The following is a 12,712-nucleotide window of genomic DNA, read 5'->3' on the forward strand; positions in this document are numbered from 1 at the left end:
AGGAGCAGGAGGTCCTAGCCTAGGGGTTTTTCCTTGACCATAGGTGTTAACAGACTGACCTTGTATGTGGTAGAGTTTTCACTCTTAATATGTCGCTCTTCAGAGCATGAGATGCCACTACAAGTGCATAACTGACTGGATCCGACCTCAATGCATGTATCCAGATTAGTTGAGTTGTAGTCTATAAATATATGTATGTGAATATCTGTTTGTTTGTAGTTGTTATATATATATATATATATATATATATATATATATATATATATATATATATATATATATATATATATATATATATATATATATATATATATATATATATATATATCAATATTATATCTTTGAGAAAATTCTTTAAAAGTCATTAGCTTACCCTTCTTCTGTGTTTCTGTCTTGTGTTGCATGTTTTCCTTTTGCGATGATCACCTATTCGGTGGGAGCAGTGGTGGTTACAGTTTCAGAGGCACCTCTGTATGTTGAGGAGCCATCTTTTAGGTCGGAAGGAGGTCTCTGTGGGAAGCTATTGTAAGTGGTTAGCTTGTGTTTAAAGTTAGAAATGTTTGGTTTGTATAATTGATATATTTATATAGTCTGATCATTTATAAGACTGTATTAATATACTTTATACATTTGTTTATCTGTTTTGAACACTAAGGTGGAACATCCTATTTTATTAGTTTTAAGCTGCTAAAACTGGGATGTTACACTTAAACTCATCATTCAAACCATATAATTATCTTAAACTTAAATTTAAGTTAATTTTGACATCAATTTACTTTTAAACAAAGTTGTGTTGATCAAATTGTTTAAATTCTCTAATTTTACTATACCATACAATATAATTCAACATATATTTATTCACAATAGTGATTAAAGATATAATACAAAATAAATAACATCATCTAGTTCAACAACCCAACAATCATCATATTCTTTCAACATTTTGAGTTAGGGTCAATTGTGCATTTTGAGAAAGAGAAATGGAGAGATTTTTAGGAATGAAACTTCTATTCATAACTTTGTCACGGCTAATATTAGAGAAAAATTCCTTCCAAGTATCATTTGCAATTTGGTCCTCACACCCAACACTATGTTTATTATTGAAAACTGGACTTAATAATGAGAGTTTTTGATGTTATGCAGATAGACATGTATAACACCCTAGAGAAGATTTGGGTATAATATAAATAATAATATTTGGATAATAAAATTTATATAAAGGAATATTTACGTAAGATAATATTTGTTATACATTGATGTTCCAAGTCAACGATATATAACATCTAAAAGATAATATACATAACTATACATATGAATTTACATAAGGAAGAAAAATACTAAAAATATATTTATGAAAGGATAACTAAGCAACTAACTAGTTGTACAAAACTCAAAAGACACTCCATGTCACATTGTATAATTTACTTTTGAACCTATACATTTGAAATATGTAAGACTAACTTAGCGAGTGGTAAAATACCATAAAATAAATGAACTTATGATTAAACACTTCATAAGTTATCTGGAAAGCAATAAAAGTAATCATATCTCAAATATATCTAAGTAACTATCAAGAAATAGTAATGTGTCTTGAATCTAAAAATCTCTTTAACTTTTTTTTTTCAATTAGCAAATATATCTAAGTGCACCGCCATCACAAACAATTCTTCATCAAACACTATTCTTTAGAAAATTTGCTTGATAGTGTGTCTGTCAAGCATAAACTTCATTTGTTTATGTTTATTAGATAAAAAATTTTCTAAATTTTTTGAAAAATATTAAATACAAAGTTCAACCTTCCATTCTTGTATATGTCACCTGTTTTCTATAAAGACTTCATTTGGTAATGATATGTATCTAGTGCTTTATCCAGTCTTCAAAGTCTTCAACTAAGCTACTTCAACAAAGTATATTACACTTCATAATACTTGTTTCACACTTATGAAATTATTAGACACATGAAAACATGTTATTTTGTTATTATCGATACATGAGTGTCTTAGATATGATATTTAGATTAAGACATGTATTTTATCATAAAATCTCGTATATGCCTACAGAGGATGCACCCATTAACAAATCATGAATCTAGCATGATGTCATATCTAATGGTTATATCTTATGTACATCACATTTCAATTTGTCTTACCATATTAAAACACATTATATTTTTATTCTGATAAATGATGTCTTACCTCCTGATTTATTAATTGTTTTATTGTTATAAAGTTTTCATGCAACTACAATCTAGTATACAAAACAAGAAAAATATTGTAATTATTTTAAAGAACAAAAAATATTGTGTTTGGAATGAAAATAAATTCAAAAGTTAAAAACTAACTCTTACGAGATATAGTTCACTGTAAAAAAATCGTGTATTACCAATGACAATTTCCATCTATAAATGATGATATTCGTCGGTAAATAATAATTTCTAACGGATTTTTAACGACCAAAATTTTATCGGTAAACAGCTTGTCTGTAAAATTTACCGACAGATCTTTCGTCCATCGGTAATTACCAATAGACGAAATATTCGTCGGTAAAGTGACTAAGACTATTACCAACAGATATATCTATTGGTAATGTCGTTGGTAAATAGTGAGCAGACTGTAAAGTCTGTTTTGCATGTTTGCTTACCACACACAACAAACCAAACCTGCAAACCATAAATATTCAGAAACAGACCTACCAATAATAAAATTTGATCCATTCTAAACAAATATATATCCAATTCAACTCCAACATTAAAAGTAAACATATATCACAATATTAATTAAACATAATATGTATGTAAACTTAAAGTGAAGTAATATCAAATTCTTATTATTCAATCAAACTAAAAGCTAGTCTTTAATAACTCTGATATATGGTCCTAATAGTCTACATAGTCATCAAAATTAGATTCCTCTCCCAGAGTTTGTGGTGGCTCTGGTAATGGATTAGGTTGGGTTGGGCTGGGTTGGACTACTGTAGGCTGAACTGGGCTGGACTGTGAGGGTTGCTGTTGGGACTATGTTAAGTTGGACTGAGGTTGTTGAAGGGCTTGGTGGTCAGGAGGCAACAATGTCAATACTAGATTGTGTAATGATTGAAATTGACCTTTCAATTCCTCATAAGCTTGATCAAGAGCTTCTAGTCTTTGTCTGAGGTACGTAACGTCCTCAACATTGGAAGTGGAAGAAAATGGTTAGTGCTTGAGGTTACCGCTTCCACCTGTGTTTGCAGCAAGTTGTGCTGCCCTATATATTCTTCCTTTATTATTTCCACCAACAACCTCAACCAAACACTAAGTCCTAACCGTGTCTTCTGTTGTAGGATCAACATTGGGATTTGATGGACCAAGAGAAGAGCCTTGCTTAGATCTGACCTGTGAAATTCTAATTTCAAATTCTTCATGTTAAGTAAAGAACGTATTAGTTAAATATGGTAAAAAATATACTTTTATGGGAAACACATGAAAATGTTTGCTTACATGTGTCCTCCAAGATCTTTCATCAACAAACTCACTAGATCCCTTGTGGAGTTGAGTTTGTTGAAATACCTATGCACATGTCGTCAAAGCTCATGTGCTTGTAAAACAAAATATGGTGTTACTTTTTAAGCAAAAAATTTAAAAGTTCCAAGTTATATCACAATATATGAATTACTTAAGAGATAAGGTTTTTACAGCTTATCGGGTAAAGGTCATACAACTTACTGATGACATTACTAATGGATAATTGGTCTCACCGAATTACCAATGAATACATCCGTCGGTAAATTCAACAATTATATCCGCTGGTAAATCCGTCGATAACAACAAATTTTCGAAGGCTTTTACTCTGTCGGTAAATATCCACTAGTAATGTTAATTTTTTTTGTAGGGGTTGTTGGCTAGGTTGAGTTAGAATTTTATATAAGGAATTATGTTATCCCAAACAATGAATCAAGTTTGCTAGGTTTTTTATAACTATAATCTTTTCATTCATTTCTCATCTCTTTTTCTTAATCCAAAAAACTTTACTTCTTCTCTTTTCCTTCATTTTTTCATTGTCCCACCAACAAATGTTTGAAAAATGTTTAGTGTTCCTACTACGCCCAATAATTTCACATCGCTTAGAAGCCGATGTCTAAGCGATTTAAATACCTCTTCCTCTTTCCACCATCAAAGGCATCTTTTAAGGACAAAACCATGACGAAGTCCACGCTCCAAAGCGAACAATACTTCAGATGTATGGTGATTGACAATAATTTTATCACCAGAGTTGAGATCGGAACATTGGCGTCCACCATGGACCGATAATGGAACCATTAGTCCTTTAAGACCACTTCATTGGGGATGATCCGTCATTCCCCATAGACCTTGATTGGGGGGCATATGTTCCTACCACGCCCAATAGTTTCACATTACTTTAAAGTCGAGGCCTAAGGCGGTTTAAATACTCCTTCCTCTTTCCACCTCCCAAGGTGCCTTTTAAGAACAAAATCGTGATGGAGCACAAGCTCCAAAGCGAATAATACCTTAGATGTATAGTGATTAACGACGATTCTATCATCAAACTTGAGATGGGAACATTGGCACCCACCGTGGGGTGGGGGCTTATGTTCCTATCACGCCTAATAGTCCCACATTGCTTAGAGGTCGAGGTCTAAGGCGATTTAAATACCTTAGAGTATGGTGATTAACATTGATTCTATCATCAAGCTTGATATCAGAACATTGGCGCCCACCGTGGAATGGGGGGCTTATGTTCCTACCGAGCCTAATAATCCCACATCCTTCGACTTAGAAGCCAAGGTCTAACGGTTTAAATAAAATTTAATAAATTAATAATTATTCATAATTTAATTAAATGTTATTTTCAAAATAATTTTATATTAATACTATTTTTTTCACATATTTTCCTTGTGTTAAAATGATATGATAAATCTTCTCAAACCAAAAGGGGAGGGAAGGAGGAATTGGCAATTTAGCTTGATTTGATATTTTTAAAACCAGTTTTTTTAAAAGAAAACTTGTTAACACAATGTAATAGGATGCTCAAATGTTGAATTGTTTATGCCATAACAAAGTAAGGTGAAGGAAAGATAAAATACACAAATACAAGGATTTTTATATTGGTTTGATTCCTTAGAATCTACATCTAATTTACCTTAGTAAACTTAGCTAGAATTTTTTTTTAGTATGTCTCAAAATAATTTAATGATTGACAGAACACCTAGTCAATCTTAACTATAATCAAGAAAAATTCTTATGCAAGGCTACACACACTTGTAGTAGCACAATCACAAACTTAGTGATTTTCATATAACAAATATGAAATTTAACAATAATAACCAGATTGAATACATCTCTTCAATCAGATCTCACACCAACTTGCTAAGCCAAGATCCATTTGATTCACTCTAATATAGAAGAATCTTGAGAAAATCCAATTGTTTCCTTCACTGTACTCCAAGAAAGCTTTCACATAATCTTTTCCAGAATGAGTTACACACCTTGTGAAGTCAGAGAAACCAATTTTTAATAATCAAAGTCCTATTTTGATACATTTAATCAATTCTATTATTAGCATAATAGATTAGCCTTCTAATCTATTAGATTATTTATCTAATGGATTAATTTGACATTTTTGAGATACTTTTAAAAATTTTGCGCCATATTTGTTCATAATGGATATTATGCACAAATTAAGTTGTTTTTAATGAATTTCAGCTTGACCTTATACTAGACTCAATTGGACTTCTATCCTATACTTTGAGAGACATACATGGCATATATACTTTGTCATTTTGGACATCTCAAAAATAAATTTCTACCCAATGTTTTTCTCTAGGATAAGATCTTGGAGGCTTAAAACATTGACTTTACATGCATGAACCTTAAGTTTTTTGTAGGTGTGTGGTAGATGTGTATGAAGTAGAAGTGAACATTGGTCAGGTTGGATTGGATTCAGATTTAATCTGACTAATCCAGTATAATTCGAATTTAATATTTTAAAATTTATATTCAATCATTTAATTTATTAGATTAATTGGATTCTGGTCATAGATTGGTTGAGTTTTACGGATTGCTGATTTATACTAAATTACTTTTTTAATAAAAAAAATTATTTTTCTTCTGAGTAAATAAATAACATGAATATAGTAAAAAAATTAATTAAAAGAAACTACACGTATAATTTTAATAATAATAATTATAATGAACTCTAATTTTATATAACTTAGTACTGATCGTAACAAAATGGTATCATATTAAAAATAAAATTTAAAAGAATCAAAAGAATTATCTAATCAAACTTGATTGTATGCTCAAATTTATTTCGGATTTTTTGAATTGAATCAGATAGGAATTTTTTGAGAGCAGGAAGGAGGATGAAGCTGTAAATTAAGATGTTGATCTGTATTTGAATGTGTTATGCAGTGTAATATAAGTAATAGGTAGGGTGAGTAATGAGACATTGGAAGGTGAAAAAGAAAATGTTTGATGGAGGTGTGCATGTGATAATGCTTCAAAAAGTGATGCTTATGTTTCAGCTTTTCTCTGTTTTAATCACTGCAAAAAAGCAAAACATCAGAGATAGAAGCCGAAATTGGCGCTCCAAACGCATGCACTGCCACTACGGAATCTTTCTTTCAATCGCTTTATCTCATTGGAAAATGGACCAACAACTTTTATTCTAACAACATTCTACTCACATAAAAGATACGTGTGAGATTAATGTAATTATTAATACAATTAAATATATTTTTAATTCTTAAATTTAAATATAAAACTTTACATGTTTTAATTCTTAAATTTAAAAAATATTTAATTAAAGTCTTGACTTTTTTTTAATGTGTCAAACATATTTTATATTAACTGACATTATTTATAACATCTTCTTATTTTAATAGGAAAATTTATATAATATATTAAAAATATTTAATGTAATTAAATTAAAAAAATTATATTTATTTATTTTTTAAATTTAAAGGTTAAAATATATTAAAAGTTTTTACAGAAACGAATTTTAATTTTATATCAAAATTGACTAACAAATACTTAATCTTTGTTAATAAGTTCATGTGTAATTTATTTATCTATTAATTTAAAGTAAATGATCACTTAGGACAACAAAAGTTGATATATTTAATTTTTAGTTTAACATAAAATATTATATCTTTAGTAAAATTGTTTATATTTGATCATTTTGTTTAAATTGTATTAATAATTAAAGTAATTGAATATGTATTTGGTTTTTAGTAATCAGTAAGTATGTCTATTAGAAAACAATTAACGTTAATACATGATTAACGTGAACCTTTCATTTTTTCTTTGTAAACTTAAAATTTATTTAATCACTAATTATTTTTTTTTTGTAAAATTAAAATCCACTAATATACTTAGTAACTTTTTAAGGTTAATTACGTATTAAAGTGATTCCGATATAATAAACATATTTGACAAATACTAAAGATTAAGTACGTGTTGAATTAAGTTAATTATTAACATAGTTTAAACTAGATTAACATAGATTTTATACTAACACTATAATTTTTTTCCTTATTATTGAAAATGAAACATGCCACTTACTCGACAGACTAATATAATTTATTATATATTTTTTCTTATATACACGATCAAAATGTTTTAATAAACATGTTTGAGTTCGTCTAGAATCTATATCGAGAACGAATAAGTTTACTTATAAAATACATCATCAATAAATTATGTTAAACAATAATTAATTATTAAGAAACATTACCCATATGCATAATAATTTAGGCCCATGCATAAGTGTCATGTGAATAGACATTATTTAAGGCCGCGTTCTCTTTAAAAGAAGGATTTGAGCGAGAAGAATAAGATGAATTTGATTAGATTTGAGGGTGATATTTTTATTGTTTTTTTTAAGGAATTTGGAGGTGATGATAGAGTAAAATTTGTGAAAGTTGATAAAAAATTTGATTGATGTGATATATTAAAAAAAGATTTAATAAATTAAAATATAAGATTATCAAATTATCCTTGATGATAAAATTAATATAAAGTGATATTTAAATGAGTTAGAAATATTTTAATAAATTTATTTTTTAATAATAAAGTTAAAAAAATAATCAAAATTAAAAAAATAAAATATATTTGACATAAAAAATTCAATATTTTAATTTTAAACACTAAAAATGAAAAAGATAAAACTATTGGAATCGATTTCAACCACAACAGAATCGATTAAATCTCCTTTCAACCAACAGAATCTGTTCAGGAAAACAAATTTGATTTTCCAAAATCATTATGTACATGGTGGTCGGAGCATTTCATGTATGATAATATGAATATAAAACAAGGTTATTTGGGTAAAATAATCTTGTCCACTCTCAAATCTCTTCAACCCGGGGGATCCCCTGATAGCATTAATCTCCTAATTCCGCGCTTTGCATAGTTTCCAAATTGGTCAATAAGAACATATCTTACATCGCAAATGAGCGCCTGATAATCTTTTTAAATAGTAAATGAAGGCAAAAGAACACAGTCTAAGTAAATAAGGTCTAACACGCATTTTTAAGTCTTAGTTTTACATTTTTAACTAAAAAGGCTTTCTAAAAAGTAAATTTATTTTTTTTTTCTTAAAAAAAACCATTTGGGTAGGCTCTCACCATATTACTTGTACAATTCCCACTCTTATAAAAAAAAAAAAGACGAAGTTCTCCATTTATTTCCAATTTTTCCTTTAAAAACATAATCGTTTAACACAATATTTTCTTAAGAAGTTATTAGAAATTATACAAATTTAATAGTTAGAAAAATAATTAAATAAACTGTGAATCTATACTTTGTTTAATAAGTTTAAACATTAGAAAATAAAATATTTTTGGACAATACTGGTGCCAAGCCTGTGACCAACATTTGTGACTGTGACTTTAGTTCTTCTTTTTATGGTACATTGCAACTTTAGCTGGTAATTTCACATATTTCATGAATTTGTTTTCATAGATATTTATATAGCTTTACAAAATTCATAAAACATTAGTAAAGAAACCATTTTTGTTTTTATAAAATTCGCAATAAAAAATGAAAACTTTTAATAATATAGATACAAAAAGAATGAAACTCTAAAAATATATTTAACGTGATTTTTATTATTTAAAATTGATTAAAGTAATGATTTTTGCAGCTCTATCGTATCTTCTTTCAATTTCTATTAAGTTTAAGTAATAATAGTCAATGCTAAAAAATAATTAAACCTCGTACGTTTTTTCTTGTAAATGATACATATTTGAATAAATGTATGACTATCAAATAATATTCCATAGCAGTGAATTTTACTCTTATAAATAATAAATCAGTGTCAGATCCTGTCTGTATTACTGATATCTTTTTCTTAAAAAGAAAAATTCATTAAAGAAAAATTCCAAGCACACAATTCATTAAAAAGAAAAATTTAAACCATCCAACCGCACAATTTCTAAGTACATGTACAATTAATAAGCCATTAGATGTTTTATCATATTTTATGCACACAAAATTAAATAATTAAAACATTACGGCATAACTCAAACCCAAGTTTTTTACGCAACTCAACACATTCAACCACTTAAGTTACTGTCACACATTTGTTATAATTTTTCGCATTAGTTAATTTATCGATTCGTTTTCTCACATTTATTAAATATATATTTATTTAATTTTTGCGGATATTATCGTGTTAGACTCTTTGTGTATAAAACCCTCTAGTGATAATAAAGTGTTTCCTTTCAATAATGTTCTTATTTGTTGTTGTTGAGAATTCAAAAACCGCTTAGGTGACAGATGGTGACACGATGAGGACACGACCAAGAGAAAGGAGTTTGAAGCACTTAAAGGTCTTGGTTGGGGATGACAAAAATACCTATGCCTCTAGGTATCTGTGGATAAAATCGGCGACGGATAGTTGATACCCGCAGATAACGGGTAGTGAGTATTTTAATACCCATTTATAAATAGACCGAGTGCGGGCAACATACTATTCATACTTGAGAATACCCGTTACCCACAAAAAGTTAAAATTAAATTAAATTTATGTTTTATTAAGTTAAATTTAATTAGATTAAATTAAATTAAAATTTAATTTAATTTATATTTTCTTTTGTGTTTTTATTTAAATTTTATTTTAAAAAATTATAAAATATACTTTTTTAAATATTTGCGGGTATCCATGGGTACCGCGAATATCTTAAAACTCACGGGTGTTTTTTAATGGATACCTGACAAGTAAACAGGTAGGTAGCGGGTGACTTTTTTTGTTACGGGTAAACACTATTTATGCTCGATCCGTTGTCATCCCTAGTCTTAGTGGACTTACAATAAGAGCAAGAACATGACAAGCCAAGGAAGTCTTACAAAAATTGTTGAGACTTACTGAAATAAGTCTTGAATTATTAAAGGTCACATTAATCAATTGCCTCATGATTGAAGAAGAGGTTGTTCGACCTTAATGGGAGGATAACTTATCATATTCAACTTAAGAACATATTACGTTTTCTAAAAGGGTATTCAACATCTTTGAATTATTTGGTTGAATTTCAAATATAAATTGGATTATTACAAGTGTATTGAAAAATGTGGCTAACTGGTGTGGCTCTAGAGGAGAGGGGGTAGGGGTGGGCATGAATAGAGCCTGAAAACAAATTCAACAACTACACGCATAAATATACAATTGTAAACAAATTTACCAATTAAATTAAAAGTGTAATGATAGAGAAAATGCAAGCAACAAATTTATACTAGTTCACCTCTACTTGAGACTACGTCCAGTCTCTTAAGCAACATGCATAAGAAATTCTTCTAATCAATACCTTTGATCAGTAACAAGTTTCTCCCTCTCTAGGTTATACGAGTTTCAACCTCTCTAGGTACACAAATACAAACTTATCTAGGCTACACCGAATATCAACATCTCTAGGTATCATTCTCAATCTTTCCATGATTTCTAGAACTCTCAATTACAATGAACAATCAAATGATCTCTCATGTGGAAGAGTTATAATCACACTTACAAGATACAACTTCACTCATTAAAGAATATTATGATATTCAAGCTCTCAACCTAATTTCTCTAAGTACAAGTGATATGACAATTTCTCATAACTTTTCTCTTTTTCTTTTTGTTTGTGTCTTTCTTGTATGACTTAACATCCATTATATAAATGTTGTTTTAGGTAGCCATTGAGACTTTGATTTGCAACTCTTCATTGCAATCTTCTTGATATGAAATGACTTGATCAATTTCTTCAATTTGATTTTTAGTTTAAATCTTCAATGTCATTCTTCAAGACTTGAATTTTGAATTAATTGGTGCTTTTCAGGAAATCTTCTTTCCTTTTATCATTGAGCTTGAACTTTATTTAATTTATGCTCTCTTTGGTTTCACAATTTGTCCTTTTAAGGAAACTTTATGCAACTTGATTCTGTATTTTAATCGTTAGAGCAATAATACTCTTCAATCCATCAAACAATTCATTCATCAATCACATATATTCCCTTAATGCTTATGTTATTTGATCGTTTGATTTTGAAAATTTTCTTCTTTTAGTGTGCAATTATCATAAGACAAATTTTCTTGAACATTACAATTCATATAATCTAATATCTATTTCAAACATTTAGATTAGTATATCAATCCACATGAATACTAATAGATCAAAACATATATCATACCATCAAAGTGCATTATAAAGGTTTCAACTGTTAAGGTCGTCTGATACCTTGGTTGTCTAATGACTTATGATCATCTAACCCATTGGTCATCTAATACCTTAATCATCTAACACACTAACTTAGGTTATCTAAAGACTAGGGTCTTATAATGCTTTAAACCTAGTGATTACTATTTGCTGAACTCGTTTAATACCTGGACTTGATCCTTAGACTCATCTAATGTTAAGACTTGGCCTTTGCATAAACCAAACTTCTTGCTTTCATTGATACACCTTTGTAAGAATATTAATCATTTTAAGAATATGTAAATAACAATACATATCACATATTTTTATCTTCAAATCATATTGATCAATTTTTTAACCTCATTACATATGTTAGACGTTCTCTCTTAGTCGTCTAATACAACTTTACTTCTAATAAGAGATTTAATCGTTTTGTAAAGTGTTTTGTTATCATCAAAACTTTACTCGTTATCGGGGCTCGTCTAATTCAACTATTAATATATTTTTTGGAGAACTTTGCTAATTATTAATTAGTTTTTTGCAGAGGTTACCTTTTGCCAACTATTGATGGTTATTTGAGTTATTTATCTTGTAAACTTCGTGAATAACAAAGGGTTGTATGTAGTGCCTAAACAAGGCAACGAAAGACAAATTTTCACTAAAAAAAAATAAAACTTAATTTTTTAGTGTTACTTTCTCTTGGGTTCTTTTTGTAGAATTCAAACATATTTATCAAAGGAATTTTTTCCCTTTGTGTGTGTAACCTCTTAGACACATCTTCCATCCTTGAAGTATGTCATCCTCCTCAATTTGTACATATGTTTTTTTCTCCTTTTCATAATCATATAATTATGATTCTTTGCATATGAAATTAAGTTTTGATTGTTTGTAGAACCAAATAAGTTAATTTTAAACAATTTTGATTCTTGCTAAGTTTCACAATTTCTCTTCTTTTCTTATCCTTATTTGTTGTGTCCAAATTTTGATCATATTTATTTTACTTAATATTGTTTCTTTGTTTCAGTTCTAAAATTTACAATTGTTC

This window comes from Vigna unguiculata, chromosome 7, assembly GCF_037176805.1.
Source record: "Vigna unguiculata cultivar grain cowpea cultivar isolate G323 ecotype 2 chromosome 7, ASM3717680v1, whole genome shotgun sequence".
In the NCBI taxonomy this organism is placed as follows: Eukaryota; Viridiplantae; Streptophyta; class Magnoliopsida; order Fabales; family Fabaceae; genus Vigna; species Vigna unguiculata.